We start from the raw sequence: 17,990 nt of genomic DNA, 5'->3' as shown, positions 1-17,990 counted from the left end.
TATTTGTGTTCCTCCCCTTCTCCCCTCCTCCCCTCCTCGTCCCCCTCTTTATACTCATCCGTCCATCCTAGATCTATTACTACCCATCCATTTAGCGTCCACCACAGAATCTCAGGATGCATGGGTTGAGCTGAAAACAAGGCCACCTGTCAGGCAAATCCCTAGTTACACAATTAAACACAGTTAACCCGAGCATAAACAACCTTTGGTCCTGCCCTTGACCTCAGAACTGCTTGTCCCAGGTATGCTGCTTTATAATTTATCTTATGATAAACACATATGTTATCTAGAAGATACAAACAGCCTAAAATTCCCTCCCTTTTCTCCAGGTATAATTGCCAAGAACTAGAAGCTAAAGACAATCGATGGACTAAGAAATGACAAAAAAAAAAAAAAAAAACAGAAGACAAAACTAACTTTTTTAAACTTCTGCAAGTTTTATGTTTGGGGTTTTAAGTGCCCTGAAGATGCAGGACAGTGCACATCTCTGCAGCCACTCTAGGCTCAGGACGTCCTTGGAGACTAAAAGACGTGCTCAGAGCGTAAAGAATTGCTGCGAGCTGAGTCCCTAGGCCTGGAAAGCAGGGCACCAGCACAGAGCTCAGGAATTGGGCCATGTCTGCGGACTTGCCCTGGGGATTGCAAAACAGTACCTTCCTTGTGATCACACTAGAAACTTGGCCCCAAATAAAAACTAGATTAAGTAGTAAGGCAGTTTGAAACCAGTCTTTGCTGGGGTGGGGGGTGGGGCAGACAAAAACCCCTCCAGTAGACTCATAAGCTCTGCACAGTTCCTTGCTAATGAAAATCTCATTGTCAAGCTGCTTTTGAGTGGAAGGCTTTATTTCTCAAATGAAAAATGTTCCTTAATACGCCTAAGTTCAGCAGAATGAAGCCTCTAACCACAAGACACCACACCATTCAGAAAAGGGGGCCTTCGTTTTAAAATGCAACCTTCCCAGTGTTTTGCTTTATTTTGTTTTGTTTTCAAAAAATTATTCTGGAGCAAGCAGAGAAATGGGAAAATTGCACCCGCAATATTGGGCCTGGGGAAAGACCTGTTCAGAGAAAGCCAATTGAAAGGTAGAAAGGCTGGTACTCAAAGTTCATCTGTATCTTAACCAAGAAACTCAGGGGGGACCTTGAAAGTGCACTTGAAACACTGATAAGGGAGAAGGCAAAGTCACCAGATGATACTGAACCCTGTCACCCAGTGAGGCTCTTTCAGACAGGGAGGGACAAAGGGTCTTAGAGGAAGCCTGGGGGTCTAAGTTCCAAGGGGAACTTAGGCAGAAGCTGCCTCTGAACACCCAGGGAGGCAAACCTGAGCCCCTAAGCCCCAGAGCCAGGTGAATGCCAGTGATGCCCAACGAGAGGCAGGGCATCACCACCCCGCAAGACCCTCTCTACCAGTGTCCTGCAGATCCACTGTCCAGGGCTTCAGGAATGGGGTGACGTGGGATAGGGGACTTAAAGCAATAGACAAATGCTGTCTCACAGAGTTCTGAAGTCTAGAAGCCTGAAAGGAAGGTGTTGGCAGGCGCATCTTCCCTCTGAGAGTTGTAGTGATCCTTCTCTCTGGCTCTGTGCGTTGTGCTGTCAATCTTGAGCATTCTGGGGCTTATAAACACATCCCTCCAACCTCTCCCATCACCTGGTGTTTCCACCAGGCCTCCAACCTTACACCAGTTAATTGCTTTAAGGGCCCATCCTATTCCAGTATGAGCTCCTCTTAATTACATCAGATTCAACCCTGTTTCCAAATAAGACCACACCACTGATCAGGTGCTCCCATTTTAGGGTTGACAAGAGGTAACACCTTCCCAGGGAGACCAGGCCCTCATGACACAATGGAGTCTTCAGAGTGCACAGGTACTAACACCAGTGCTAAAGGGACGGAGCCAAAACACTATGAACCTTGATGGAAGCCAACATCACGGTCACGTAGGAGCGGAAGTGACTGATTAGTAGCAGGTGGTGCCCTTCTGAAGCCAGGAACTCCACTGCTTCATCCAAGGCAGCCGGCCCGGGTCTGTTTAATGTGGGGGAAATTTATCAAGATTTACTCATATGGGTTGTGGGGTCCTCGGCACATTTAATGTATCTCCATAAATCGTTAAAGAAAATAATATCGTCCAAGACAAAGGGGTCTTGGCAGCCCCGTTGAAATTTCACAGGCGAATCAATGACCCAGTGTCACACAGCGAGGGCTCAGCACCTCCTTACAGACGGCTGAGACATCTGCCTGAGTGATCAGTTCACCTAAGAGGAACAGCTCCCAGGAGGCCAGTGTGGAACTGGAAATGCAATGCAATTGGCTTCTAAGAAGAATATAAGTGCCAAAAGCCTGTCTGTTTGAACCGGCAAACTGGCAAGTTCTATAAGCAAAGCGAAGACTGATAATGTAGCGTCTGTTTGATAAGCACGGGCCCATAAGGGTGCACTGCCCTGCACAGTGCTGGCAACGTGCTGAGATACCTGCTTTCTCTCTATTTTCCTGTCCTCCTTGCAGAGCTCCCCCTCACATTCCATCTCCAGGCTAATTACAGCTCAACGAACTGCCAATGTTCTTCCTTTCACATCTATGTTTTTCCTAGGGCTTTAAGCTCTTATGGTTAGAATGTGCTGGGTCCTATTGCCCAATAACCAGCAAAATGAAAAGCACCTAAGCAATGGTAGCATTAGTAAACCTCAGATTTGGGGAGTAGAGAAGGTTTTCTAGAATTCAATATAATGCGGGCATTTAGCATCAGGTAATACATACACAGTGAATACAAATTCTTTCTTCATCATTTCAAGGGAGAGGAGGGAAGTGAAATTTAACTGCAAAGCTAACAAATCTATATCAAGCACAATGGACCAAAATTTGCATATAAATTATGAAAATATAATTATGCAAAAAGGAATCTGTAGATGGATACATACAGCTTCTATTACATAAGATCTTAGTTTCAAAGCATATACTTTCATGAGACCTATTGATTGCTCCCATTGGATGTCACTACTGTCACATGGCTTTTAGACTCCTACCCCTCAGAAAGCACAAGTAATAAATAATATTTCTATCTTTGAAACTTCCAATGTGGGCTAATAATAACATTTCAATCATTTTCTTGTAAGAGCAGCAGTTAAAAGGGAGTTACTAGATGCCAGCTATAAAGCCCAGATCCATGTTTGGAACAACATGTAGAATTTAACCATTATGAACTGCCTATGTAGAGCTGTGTCCCTAAGTGCACATCCTTAAGGGAAAACGTAAGTAAATATATAAGCCACGGGCCTTAATTCTGATCAAGTTGGCTCCCACAGCCTCTAATGTTTCATATCTAGAGGTGCTCAACTTTGAACATTCTGCTCTAATAATGCTAAACTTGAAGCAGTTCTCAGACACTGAGTCATGCCTGAGTACCTTTGATAAAGTTTCTGAAACACTGTCTCCACCCTCCTACCTCCCACCAAGCTTCCTTCTAGAATTCTGCTCTTTAAAGAGAACTACCTTATCTATTGATACCCCAAATTTGGCTAAAGGTACATGGTGTGAGAGGTCCTTCTATGTGTTGTTTTTATTGGTTAATGAATAAAGAAACTGACTTGGCCTGATAGGGTTAGAACAAAGCTAGGCGGGGAAAACTAAACTGAATGCTGGGAGAAAGAAAGGTGGAGTCTCAGAGACACCATGTAGCCCCACTAGAGACAGACACCAGAACTTTAGCCAGTAAGCCACAGCCATGTGGCGATACACAGATTAATAAAAATAGGTTAAATTAATATGAGTTAGCCAATAAAAAGCTAGAGCTAATGGGCCAAGCAATGATTTAATTAATACAGTTTTTGTGTGATTATTTTGTGGTTAAGCGGCCGGGAACCAACAAGCAGCCCTCCTTGCAACAGGTACAGAAGAGTCTAAGAAAGTAGGTACACATAAAGTCATGTCAAAAACAGGGATGACTATAACTACATGTGTATTTCTGTGTGTATGTGTATATAGGTGTATGTGTGCATATGTGTGTGTGTACATATATATATATATATATATGATAAAGAAATGTTATGTGAATGTTTTCTGTACTGGAATAGGAATGTTCATAGCAAGAGTGCTTGAGCAGAAAAGTTTTAAAAGAATATGATTTTTTGTTTCATTTTGTTTTGTCTTGTTTTGGTGTTTCCAAGACAGGGTTTCTCTCTTAAACAGTTCTGGCTACCCTAAAACTCACTCTTAGACCAGGCTGGCCTCGAACTCACAGAGATCCGTCTACCTTTGCCTCTGCCTCCTGAGTAGTGGCATTAAACGCATGTACCATCATCTCCCAACCTAAGAATATGGTTCTTTAGAACGTCAAAGAACTCTGCCCACCAGTTTTGAAAAAAAAAAAAAAAAAGACTTTTGTAGTAAGTAGGCAAGATCTGTCCTCCAAAACAAAGTCTGCAATCGTGTATACCCTACGTTCAAACTGCATGATGGTCTCTAATATCCTAGTTATTTAAAGTAGGAATTTTGATAAAATAGAACTAAGTCCTTTGATGTTTACCTGAAGTATTGGCTCCAAATATCAAGGTACTTGACAGCAGTGTCTGTTACAAGACCCATTCACTGCAGAAAACTTCAAATCATCACGCCCTGTTAAAATTATAAACTAACTCCTGTTAAAAACAAAGAACTGCTCATCCACTTGAATGCCTAGATTAAAATTCTCTTGTCTTTTGTTTATTTATCTTATTTTTTACATTTATTTATTTTGGAATTTTGAAACAGGGTTCCTCTGTGTAGCTCTGACTGTCCTCTGTAGATCAGGCTGGCCTCTGAGATCAGCCTGCTTTTGCCTAGAGAGTGCTAGAATTAAAGGCGTGAACCACCACAGCAGAATTTATTTTCTGGTGCGTTTATTTGTGTGTGTGGTGCAAGGGTTGAGCTCTGTGCCTTGTGCATGCTAGGAAAGTACCAGTGGGTGACAGCAGTTATCCAAAACCTGACTCCACCCCCACTTCTCGCCAATCTTTTCCTCCACTCAGCTCTGTCTGTTCTAATAAGGAGAGCTTTTCATTCCTCAGGGCACTAAATATGTCTCCCACTAAGTAAGTGCCAAATAGGTATTTCGGAAACACCAGAATAAGCAGTTGGAACTTAGTAAGTCATGAAAGTGTGACCTAAGAAACTGCTTGGGGGAAAATGCACGAAACTATAAATAGGAAGCTTGTAAGCTTCCCCGCCCCCTTTCTTGGCTTCATACATGTTATGTGACCCAAAATTTGAAACATGGGCTAAGTTGTCCATTCTGGCCTTGACCTTTCCGACTTTCTGATCTCAGCCTCCAGAGCAGCGGTGAGAATAAGCCTGAGTCACCAGGCCCAGCCGAGATGTCTTACTCCTAAAGAGTCAATTAACTGCTATTCCTGTTGATGTGGCTCTTAAATGCCTCATTAATGCAGCCACAACCCTGAGGAGCCCAACACAAATCACCATCACTCGGGAGTTATGAAACGGTTCTGACAGTCTGCTGCACAGGAGAACACGTATGAGAACATTCACCCACGGGCATCTACATTCCACCTCCTCCAGCATAAACTCAATGCAACTTTCCAGAATAAGAAAACTTATTTTTCCTTACAGTTTTGTGTGTTTTTCTTTGTCATTTGGCTTTTGGGTCTGTTGTTGTTTGGTGATTGGTTTTTTTGTTGTTGTTGTTTTGTTTTTAAGATGACTCTCTTATGTACCCCAAGACAGTCCTTAAATTTTTGATCCTCATTCCTCAGCCTCACAAACTCAAGGAGTAGAAGTAGGTGCAACCACCATCCCTCAGCTTAGAGTTTCAACTAGCATGAACAGATTCATGGGAACGACTTGTTTTCTCTAGTGGGAGGGGCTTTTCAAATAACACACTGAGAATCACAGTAACTACCAGCATGAATGCTGATCATGACAGTTTTGTAACCGAGCCGATATCATAACACTAACCACTGATAGAAGCATTACGTAGGTGATAGCTGATTTTGGTTATCGACTTGGCATACCCAGGAGGAGGAAATTGCCACCTTCAGTTAGGTCTGTGGGCATATCTGTGGGGCACCAACTACTGATTGATGTGGGAGGGGCCTGCCCACTGTGGGAGGTGTTGTCCTGGGGTAGGGGAACCTGGGCTGTTTGGGAAGGTACCTAAGCAAGCCAAGGGAAGAGGCCAGGAAGCATTATTCCTTCACTGTTTCTGTTTCAAGCTCCTGCTCTGAGTTTTCCCTTAATGGTGGCCTGCCACTCAAAAGCCAAATGAACCATTTCCTTCTCATGTTGATTTTGGCCGTGGTGTTTATCACAGCAACATATAGCAACGTGGAACAGTCGTGTTGTCTGGCAACCGTCTGCCATCTGTACATGCTGACCACGATGCCAGGTGAAGAAGATGCTGGGATGAAAACAGTGCGGCCCTTGTGCTGTCCACTCAAACAGGAACGAACTCTAGGTTCCGTGGCACATCGTGCCACGTATCAATCGAGAGAACAAGAACATAAAGTTGAGCAAATCAAGACCACAGGGAGTTAAGAAACTGACACGGGATGATTAAAAGTTCTCGGCTACACAGCAAGACCCCATTTTAAAAGGGGGAAAAGTGGAATCAAACCCCAAAAGCAGGGGTTGGAGAGATGGCTTAATGCTTAAGAACACTGGGTCTTTCAGAGGACCCAGGTTCAATTCCCAGTACCCACTCAAAACTGTCCATAGCTCCAGTTCCACGGGTTCTGCCACCCTCACACAGACACATGCAGGAACAACACCAATGTACATAAAAATAAAAATATATCATTACATTTTTTTAGAAGTCAAAGAAAAGCAGATAGTGGATATGTAATGAGAAATGAACATATCAAAGAATCTCAAAAGCTAGTTTCTCTCTAAAAACTAGGCTAGTCTTTCCCAGTGGGTGGTATGCAGGTCACATGAGACCTTCTGGAATCAAATAATAATTGGAAGTTTACATGACATATGAGCATTTCTGATAAGCCAGGACTACTATTTTATCAGAAATAATAAGTCTCAGATCTGTGAACTACCCTCACACATCCAAGATCGTGTCTAGAGAAGGACGGAGAAGAACTGTCACAGATCGTGTCTAGAGAAGGACGGAGAAGAACTGTCACAGATAGTGCCTTCCCATGACAAAGAGACAAGACTTCTGTACAAAGAACCTAGATGACAGACTGCAGAGAGGATAAGATATAAATTCAGGGAAGCCAAAGCCTTTGAATTATTTAGAATATTGCCACTCTCAGAAGCGACTGTCTTGCTAATTGTTTTCAGCTATGACTTAATTTGAATAGATAATTAGTTTCTGGTATCTGGATTCAGACATTATCAGTCAATCTAAAGGCTTCACAGGGACATGGGGCATTTGGTTCATTGTAAAACAAATATGTGAGACTCTTTCAGAGGCTGTGAGGCATACAGTGCAGGTTCTCTGTGCCCTGCCCCTGGGTACACCTATGCCTATGGCTGGGATGACAAAGAAACTCCATGATTGACTGTGAGCCAGCCACCCGAGGCTACAGCTCCGTGCAGTGTGTGTATGTGTCGGGGGTGATTTAGAATTCCCTGGGAAAAGGCAACCTGCAATTAAGTATCTCCAGCAACTTTCCCTCAATCTCCTGCACCAGTTTGATGGCCCCATAAAATCTGCCAGCCTTCTGTATCCCGAACATCATCTCCATGCCACTGTTTCCTCTCTCCTGGGGCAACATTTTCCAGCATCCCTTCCCACACTGACCTTTCCTTTTCCAAACACTCCCATCCACACATCTCTGAACCTTTGCAGCTGCCGTTTCCTCTACCTGGAATCGCCTTCCTTCTGCTCTCCACTTGACTGACACTTCCCTCAATCACATCTTGTCTAATAGCCCCGCTTCAGAGAGGTTGGTGGCTGTCCTCCATCCCTTCTTCACCTCACCTGCACGGTGCACCACCCTTACAATGCCCATCCCATCTGAAACGTGCCTTTCATTCACTTTTACCTTTGCTACGGATTCTGATTCCCATGAAGCTCTACAAGAACATAGGGCTTGGGGCTGGAGAGATGGCTCAGAGGTTAAGAGCACTGGCTGCTCTTCCAATAGGTCCTGAGTTCAACTCCCAGCAACCACATGGTGGCTCACAACCATCTGTAATGAGATCTGGTGCCCTCTTCTGGTGTGCAGACATCCATGCAGACAGAATGCTGTATACATAATAAATAAATCTTTTTTTTAAAAAAGAACAGAAGGATTTTGTTTTGTCTGACACTACACTATGTAGCCCTCCATCCTCTAAGAACCCCTCTTGCTATATAGTACATACTAAGTTGTATTTCTGTACCTGAACAAAGCCCTACCTTATGAATGACCACAAGTGCAATGAGGCAGCTGAGATCCACTGGGAACTGCTTTCCTCTGTTGTCTCACCTCCTAGGGCAGCTCCCTTCCTCCTCATCCCAATTCCAGGCCAACTTCCATAACTGGGAAGGAAGAATGACCCTAGAGGAAATAGCTAACTTTCCTGCATCTCATCTGGAGGCCTTAGTTCTCACCATACTTTCCTTCCATTTTCAATGAGATTAAAAAGCACATAAATGATTAGAGAGTCTTCAAAGTATTTACATGCGACTGAAAACTGATGTCATCTGTATATGTATGTCCACATATATGAGAAGAAAGAGAAATTGGGAAATAGGATGTTTCTACTGTTTTTCAACATTTATGATAAGGATTCCTAAGAGATGCTTGATTTCCTCCCACTTTTTCCCAATTTCCCATGAAAGGAAATCCCCTGGCATCTGATCCAAAAGTGTGGCAAAGAGAGAAGCCACCAATTCCCACTGTGATGACCAAGAAGAAAAATTCCAAAATGGGAGAAAACAGATCTTATGGATCCTTATTCTGACCCTCATAACTTCTCTCCCAGAATCTCAGCCTTCCTTAGCCTGAGGGGACAAGGCAAGCTCTTGATCAAGTCTGAGGTAATTACAATAGGAGGCACCACCATCAGGAAAGAGCTCCTTCCACTCATGAAAAGCAAGTCGCCACTATTTCTGACAAACCAGTAGGTAACTGGTAAGAACTGACAGACACAATGCCATGTGTACTCTTCTGTCACACAAGTCAAGCTTGCTCCACAACATTGTACAGCTTGGGGATCAGATCTCTTCTTCCACCACGTGGGTCCACAAAAAGGATCTCAGGCGTGACAGGAAGCACCTTAACCCATTGAGCCATGTCTCTTCCTCCAATACATTTTCAAATCCTAAGTGCTAACTCAGAACTGCAGAGTATGCTGTTATCCATGTTAGTAGGAGTATGCAAGAAAAAGGTTCATTTTATTGTGGCGGATGAGAATGTGACTTTGAAAGACTACTGACAGGCAAGACACAGCCGACCTTTGCAAGAAAGGAGCTTCTTGCTATATTTTCAGGAAGCAAAGAAGTTTGGACTACAACCCGGTGGAGTCAGATGACTGCCTAGATTGGTCAGATACAGTGTCTCCACGGGTGCATTAAACTCTGCAGAAGAAACAAAGTCTGAGAATGTCAAATGGAAAGGGCACCAAAGCGTGCACATCATCTCTCCAAGCCTCTCTGGAGTGTAGGGAAGAACAACCAACCAGATCAAACTACAGTGTGTGTGTGTGTGTGTGTGTGTGTGTGTGTGTGTGTGCAGGGTTCCATAAAGAGGTAAAATGGACAGACTTTCACAGGATTCATCCCAGCTCCGCTTAAAGAAGTCTTCTTCTTTTTTAAGCTTTGAAAGTGGGCTAAATGTTTTGTCTCAGCATTGCTGGGAAAATGAAATGAAATGACATGTGAGAACACACCGGGGACCAAAGTGGGTGCTCCACACACATTCCATTCTGCCATGCCCTCCCTCTTCAGGGGGCATTATCTAGGTTAAAGGGATGTCCCCAGCCCTGTAAAGGAGCATCATTTCCATGAAAGCCATCTGGAGTCTGCGTGATGAGCTGACAATGCTTATCGGGGAGTGTAGGAAGCAGGGCGTTCTTCATTTGTGCTTCACAATGAGGAACACGGAAATATCTCTAACTGAAAAAGGGGCTGTGGAATTCCGTCCTCTGCCACTGAGTTCTGGAACGGGATACTTGAGAATTACAACTTCACAAAAGATAGACTGATGCATGTTGATTGCATTCTTCTGTCAGGTCCATATATTCTTTTTGATTCTTACATTCGTTTTTGCATTGATTTGGGACAGAAGAAAAAAATGGTAGCTGCCGTCAGTCTCCTCAAACGTTTTCACAATCCCATTTAGTTGTATCACTACTACCTCATGATTCAGAGGGATCTGAAAGTGATCAGGGACTGGGCAAGAATATTTGTAAAGGAAAAGGCTATTAAGCAATGAATGCCCACTCGGCCTTTTCTACATTAGCCTTAGAGGCATCTCGGAAAAACAAATCAGGTTCATACAAATGTTTCCTACAAAAGTTCCCTTGATCCAAAACTGCCTTTATCTGAGGAGCCTCTGAAATAGCCAGCCTTATTCAAAGTCAAAGTAACTAAGGTTTTTTTTTTTTTTAATTTTGATTTTTTTCTGATCTTGATTGGAAAAGCGATCCTTGGAGAGATGAAAAGGAGGCAACGGGAACCCATTAGCAAACATCAAATCAGCATGTTTTCTGATGAAAAGTAACTGGGCATCTTGATCAGGCGTGTGAACAAAAAGACAGTTCTGTGGTCAGAAACTGGAAGGGAAAGTTAGATTTGAAGACCTGCACAGTTAAATAGTCAGAGAAGCCGAATAGAAGGGGCCACAGAGATCTGAGGATGAGTTAAGAGGCCTGAAGGTCAGCCGGATGGGGCACCAGAGCCAGGAAGGTTCTGCCATTCTAAATCATCCTCTAGCCATGGTGCTAAGGTCCTCTTACAAACAAATTTGACTTCAGAATTTAGACTCTGTGTTGTTCCCGATAGGCTAGCCGTCCCAGCCTACACACAATTTTTTAACATTATATTCTTCACCCCAGCCTGTCCTTCTCCTGGCTTCCTCTGAAGATCCTAAAAGACGACGCTTTGAGTTTCTTTAGTTTCTAGAATTCGCTTTTTATAGACTTTCTTTTAACCCAAAATAACAGTGCACAAGAAAAGAACTGAAGCCCCCGGAAGCTCCGGAGGCAACGACCGCAAAATAACAAGTTTCTTCTCCCTTATCTTAAAAATTCACCGCAGCTCAAACTGCAGTTTTCTCACCGTCGCCCTTTGTTCCAAACAAGCTGCCTCGGTATTTTGTTAGGTTTAGTTTTAACGTGGCAAGGAGGATTTCTCGGGAAACTTTGTATGGTAAAAGAGAAGAAGAACCTTCCAGACTCACTTGCCCCTTTCACAAACAATGGTGAACGAGGAACCGACCCGGGTCGGCCTCCCAACTCACAGAGTCGGAGATCACAGGCACAGGGGAGATTAAGGAGAGGAGGGTCCTGGTGCTCCTGGGTGCTGACCTCCCAGGTTTCTTCCTAACAGCTCCAGGATACCAAGGACACTACAGTAGAGCTCCCGGCCAGGCACCCCGCACACCCGGTTGACTGGAGGGTCTCAGGGCCCTATGGCTTCGGCATCTCTAGGGGCTGGCAGGGGACGGAGGGAATGAGAGCGCACAAAGCCCCGTTCTCTACTTCTCAGCGGTTGCAGAGCCGGGATGTCTGGACAGCACCCCCCAAACCCCGAGCTGGGTGTGGGACTCAGTCTCCTAGCACCCCTAGTCAAGCAAACCCGCACCGTGGCCAGCCGCAGAGAGTTACCCGCCGAGCCCCGAGCGCGATGACCGCAGAGACATGTGCGGGACTCCACAGCCCGGGCTCTCTGCTCTCCGCAGCGCGCAGCCGTCCGTCCCGCGGCGCCTGTCGCATCGGGTCCCCGAGCCGGGGCAAAGCGGAAGCCTGAGCGAGGTGGCACGGACACGATTCCTTCTCCCTAGATGTGGCCGGGGAGCGGAGCAGGGCGCTGCGGCGCCGGGAGTCCGAGACGGCCGCCAGTCCCCTCACTGTTCGCCGCGCCGGCTCCGCGTCCCCGGCGGCTGCGTGCGACGCGGCTGGAAGCTCCTCCTTGTCGCTGGCGCCGCAGGCACGGTGGCCGCCGCCCCCAAGTTCGCGCCGAAAGTGCAGCGCGGAGATGGGCGGAGGGCTCAGAGACCCCCCGGCCGGCAGCCGCACGACGGGGCTCTTACCTTTAGGGCGGGGTCCGCTCGCTCCAGCCCGGAGTCCAGGACAGGAAAATCACTGCGAAGGGAGGGCCCGGGAAGGGCGGCGGGTAGCTTCAGGACAAGGTAGGAGGATTGATTTCCAGAGCCAGGAAGACACTCCCATCCCGCCCCAGTTTGTTTGGAAAGCTGCGGGAGCAAAAGCGGGAGGCTATGAGGGATTCTCCCCCTTGGTGCTTTTCAGGAGGCAGAAATCAACAGAGTTTGGTCGCTGCCTGGACTGTCTGTGACATCAGACACAGCAGGCATTTTGGTCCCTAGCAGAAAGGATAGGGGTGTTCACAAAGCTACACAATTTCCAGACTCTGGTCTTCAAATACAAAAGTGTTAGTGTTAGAGGGAGTAGCCCTAGACATTTAGTACATTTTGTATCTTTCAAACAAAGCTGTTACCTCAGTAAGAATGAAGGTTGGGCTCCCTCTCCCCTTCTATTCCCCTTCCTTTTCCCTTCCTTCCTTCTTTCTTCCTTCCTCCCCTCCCTTCCTCTCTTCCTTCCTCCCTTTTCTTTCTTTCTGTAGCTCTCACTAGGACAAAGTCTGTGTTAATAATGATCTCATACTTGCATAGTTCTGAATGCTCTTAAATTTCAATGTTGGTCAAATAATTCATTGTTTAGCATTCAACTCACAGCTCAAGCCTTTGGGCTCTGGTCAAATAGTCACATGCAATCAAATGACCCTCAGGAGAGAAGAGCTACTGACTGGGAGGAAAGGAGTTGAGTGTTATTCAAAGCTGATGATGTGTCAAGTCCTGTAACAAAGTCTGTCATCTGTGATGGACCATCTGGTATTTGTCTTAATTATACCAACAACCCTAGAAAGTATCACTTGTTGTTCTTCCAATCAAAACATGAAAAGTACTCAGATCCTTCATATTCTCTGACCTTTCTACAAATTGCCTTTGACATAACTCACACAGCTTGTGTAATTATAAGCTTGACTCTTGGGACACCAAGTTAGCCAAAAAAGATTTCTGGAATTTGTCTATCTGGATAAATTTTCTGGAGAATTACCACACACTTTCAGTTTCTGCTGAGTTCTATGTGCTCTTCTTCATCATTTTTGAATTTAAACCTGATTCTGCTTTTTCCCTTCTTACCCTCCAGGTTTTCTTTGTTTGATTGTTTTTTGTTTGACAGCGCCTTCATACGGCATCTAAGCTGGTATGGAACTCTAGATCACCTTTCTTCAGACTCTGGAGTACTGGGATACACCCGTCTGTGTGGTGGTGGAATAGAGAGGGGTATTCCTAAATTCTCCTCCATTTTATTTTTATGTTGTCGTTGCTGTTATACAGGGTCTTTTTAGTTTCCTGTGTAATCCAGGCTGATCTCAGATTCACGGTCATCCTCCTGCCTCATTCTTCCAAGGGCTTACATTACATGCATGCACTATACTCCTAGACTTTTTTTGTGAGCCATCATGTGGTTTCGGGGAATTAAATTCAGAACCTCTGGAAGAACAGATTGCACTCTTAACCAAGCCATCTCTCTAGCACTGTATGCCTAGATTTTTGAATCTGTAAAGAAAGATGCTATGCTTTACAGATTTTTGAATCTGTAAAGAAAGATGCTATGGGCCGGGCGGTGGTGGCGCACGCCTTTAATCCCAGCACTTGGGAGGCAGAGGCAGGCGGATCTCTGTGAGTTCGAGACCAGCCTGGTCTACAAGAGCTAGTTCCAGGACAGGCTCCAAAACCACAGAGAAACTCTGTCTCGAAAAACCAAAAAAAGAAAGATGCTATGGTGGAGGCCTCTGCCTGCATTTAGGTGACCTCCGTAACTGTTCATGTTCTGCAAATACCCAGGGTTAACAGCTGCTCACCTATCTTGGAATGCTGCCTTTCCTGCTGACCTGTTTTGTTTTGTTTTTCTTTTTTTATTTATTTTTATTCTTTTTTCATTAAAATTTCCACCTGCTCCCCGTTTCCCATTTCCCTCCCCCTCCTCCCAAATATTGCCCCCTCCCCCACTCCCCTCCCCCATCCCCACTCCACTTCTCCTCCCCCCACTCCATTCCCCCTCCCTCTCGATACTGAAGAGCAGTCCAAATTCCCTGCCCTGCGGGAAGACCAAGGTCCTCCCACTTCTATCTAGGTCCAGGAAGGTGAGCATCCAAACAAGCTAAGCTCCCACAAAGCCAGTTCATGTATTAGGATCGAAACCTAGTGTCATTGTCCTTGGCTTCTCATCAGCCTTCACTGTCAGCCATGTTCAGAGTGACCTTAGCCTACACATGCTTCCGTTTTGATTAGCTGTGAAGTGAAACAAGACAAACTTTATAGTGCTTATTAGGAAGACTAAAACACAATGGTGGAAGAAATTCTAGGCCCTGTGTACCTAGACCATCAGTACCACAAGACCTAGACCTTCAGTTCAAGAAGTAAAATGTAGACTTTTAAAATAGCACAAAGAATATGAGCTACCAGTCATGACCCACCATGAGTCAGCTGCCCTTCATGGTGCCCCAGCTCCTCCCTGAAAACCAGAATTATCTATGGTTAGAAATGAAGAAGTTGGAATTGGGATTTAAAAACAAGTGCTAGAGACCAAATATTCTATTTTTGTTTTAAAGCATGTAACTTATATATAGAAAGTTTTCATCTGTATAATACTCATTCTGAAAAATTGAAGACATTATTGTATGGGTACACAGCAGTGATTATGAAGATATTTTGAGTTCTCATGAAAGATAATAAAAGATTAAGTCAGGTTTGTAGGTTGCTAGCCTTTAATGCTTTTGATGTTTTGGAGAAAACTTCTTTCAGAATGTAAATATATTTGATTTTTCTTTTTGTAGCTGTATTCTAACAATTTAGGAGGGATCAGTCATCAGATTGAAAGAACACTGGGGATATGGCAAGCCTTTCAGAGACCCCTGGGGTGATAATATTTAGGCATATAGGGATAGTCCTATTACTCTTGTGGTTTGTGAATAATGCAATTCATTTAAAATAAAATTATACTGCTTCAAGGATACCCTTTGTATCCTGGGTGATGGAGAGAAGCCAGGCTCCTTATACTTCCCAGACTGCCCACACATGTAGTCAAGAGGAAGGCTCAGGAAAGCAGTATTTCTTCTGTGCCCCCATGGATATTGTGGAGACCTATCCTATCCAAACCCAGCTATTTGTAGAATCAGTGGTGGGAAAACTGCCTGCACCATGTGGAAGAGACCTACTACTACATGAGTGTTCTCACCCAGGGCAGTTATATTAGATCACAGGTGACTAACCCCAGTAAAAATGGATGCTTAAAAGAAATGCCACACTAGCTCAGAATTGAGTATAATAGAGGGTTATTTATTTAGGGGAAGACTCACAGATTACAGTCCTCTGCTTGATTGAGGAACAGCAACTGAATCCAATAGCCGGAAGAGAGGGGCTGGACGTGCACTTTACATTGGCATATATAGTACAAGAGGCCATGCCCAAGTGGGCAGGTAACTTCCAAGATTACTGTCTGATATAATTGCAAATAATCGCTGAGTATTCAGTAGGGATTTTCTGAGGTTCCTATTTGGAGTTCTCGCCAGAACACTGTAAAAAAGTAGTAGTGCTATCAGCATCATGACGTCATATCAACCAGGTGGAGTTGTGGTGGGGCCCCATCTTCTTGGAAACTTCAAAGATTACTGCAGGAAAATTCATTCTTCATCATGGAAAACTTAAACACAATTTATGTACACATATACAGACATCTATATATTCAATGAAAGGTATGATAGAGACAAAAATAGGTATGAAGAAAAGCAAAATTACTTCTAAATTCTTTCGTCTTTCTGTCCCATACCAGACAGCACTTGACGTGAGACAGAAAGTCTGAATTTTTCTTTTAACAATATACTTGGATTTAGAGAAGGACAGATCCATTGTCCAACTCCAAAGCCAGCTTTGATTTTTAAGTGAATGCTAGTTAGTATTCAGAGATTCTTACCCTCAGATGACATGTCCTCACAAGTGATAACTCTCTCTGTGCTTGGTGATCCTATCTGGATAATTATCTTTTCCTGCTTAAGCATCTAGATGTCAAGGGTCTCTTAACTTTCTGAAGATGAGTATTTTCCTGCAAAGACAAGAACAGAACCCTGCCCCAACCCTATATGGTTTCCTTACCATCTGTATGGTTGTTATCATTGTGGATGAGCTGCCATTTCTCTTTCTCCAGAGATTTCTCTTTTTCAAAGCAAATCTTTATTCACTTTGAAGGTATTCATAGTTTTTCTTCTCCTGTGGAAACAAGAGCAAAACCCCTTCCCCAAAGTACTACATCTCCTGGTTTCCATTGTGAGGTCAACACATCCTGGAAATATACCGGCTTTAATTCAGATGACTTTTCTATTATTGAATGTCTCTATGCTGCTGTTGTCCCTTTCTCATAGCATTAAGAAAATTCAAGGTTAATAAAGTATTATGTAATCTATTTCTGGGGGTATTTTCCATCCCTTTCTGTTTTTTAGCATATCCTTTATAGTTTGATTTGATCTTTCCACAACTGTCTGACTGTGTGGAACAAAGCCTTTATAATTCTGTCCAGAAGGCAGAATTTTATGCTATGTCAACCACTGACAAGATACATGGTATCAAGAAATGGATAAGCAGGACTATCAAATTTTGCCAAGACAGGGTAAGATGGTTTTGAAATTTTTCCTGCCTCTAAAAATGGTCTGTCAGTTATTCTAGGCCTTAGCCAAAGTTGGTTGCTTCAACATTGAAAATGAGACTTTGGGTGATTGCTCAGGTAACCAGTTGTCTCTGTCATTTGTCGCACATTTTGGCAGTTGCTTGATTGTACTTCCTGCTTTCTCAAGTAATATTATTTCCCTTCTTGGATCTTCATTGGGGTTGAAAACTAAATAGTTGTTGTTACTTTCCTCTCATGACTTGGACAAGTTATTTATTATACAAGACTTAAACTAGTTAGGATAGAATAATTATTGAATATATTTGTTCTTATTGTATATAATTATTATTAGGCTTAGAACTCTCTTATTTAAACAAAAGGGGGAGGTGCTGTAGGAAGGCTTACAGCCAGTAGTTACCTGCCCACTGCGGTGTGGCCTCTTATACTATTTATGCCAATGTAAAGCATGCATTCAGTCTCTTTTTTCTGGCTGCAGGATTCAGTTTCTGATCTCCATTCTAGTAGAGAATTCTAATTTGTGAGTCTACCCATAAATAAAGAACCATCTATTTCTCAATTCTGAGCTAATGTGGGATTTTTTTTAAGTGTCCTTCTTCACATTTCTTATTTCCTATTGGAATTTTTTTATTTATCCTCTATATTTCTTCCATTTTCTAGAATAGTATGGTTTTTTACAGAATGCTCTAGATATTTTTAATTTTTCTGGTGAAACATGTCCTCCACAGTGACTGGCATTGACTGGACCACTTTTGACTTGGGGGCCTGCGAGAGGCTCTCCAAGGAGCTTCCTGATAGTATCAGGTTGCCTTGTCTTTTGCTGATCTGCATTCATTGGTTCATTGTCGGCCTTTGCCACACCTTCTACATATACCTGAAGACTGAGTCCTACTCTTGCCATTCCCAGAGGAGATATTATACCTAGGAATTCCTTGTCTACAATCCTTTCTCCTTTCTCAGATGTCCTACTCTACCACAATTAAAACATTTGGCATTGTGATGTCTCCTCATTCCTTTGGAAATTGCTTCTTCTACCCAAGATTCAGTATTATAGTCAAATGTCTCAATGTTTATTGTATGCAGGATCCATTCATCCATTGGTGCTGATCTAACCTTTAAAGTCCCAAGT

The 17,990-nt window shown here is 43.8% G+C and overlaps 1 protein-coding gene across 3 annotated transcripts in view; it reads right to left on the bottom strand.

Annotated features, from left to right (window-relative positions):
• The window catches only part of St3gal6 (ST3 beta-galactoside alpha-2,3-sialyltransferase 6), a 58,748-nt gene extending 46,384 nt beyond the window's left edge, over positions 1-12,364 (bottom strand). The window contains exon 1 of one of the 3 annotated variants that reach the window (XM_057763440.1): positions 12,190-12,364. The gene's annotated coding sequence lies outside the window, so the exon portion shown is untranslated. The other 2 variants (XM_057763438.1, XM_057763439.1) reach the window with 2 other exon arrangements.
• Between the last annotated feature and the right edge of the window lie 5,626 nt (positions 12,365-17,990).

This window comes from Chionomys nivalis, chromosome 3, assembly GCF_950005125.1.
Source record: "Chionomys nivalis chromosome 3, mChiNiv1.1, whole genome shotgun sequence".
Lineage (NCBI taxonomy): Eukaryota > Metazoa > Chordata > Mammalia > Rodentia > Cricetidae > Chionomys > Chionomys nivalis.
Note: the sequence above shows the minus strand (reverse complement) of the source record. Positions and strands in the feature narration are given on the sequence as shown.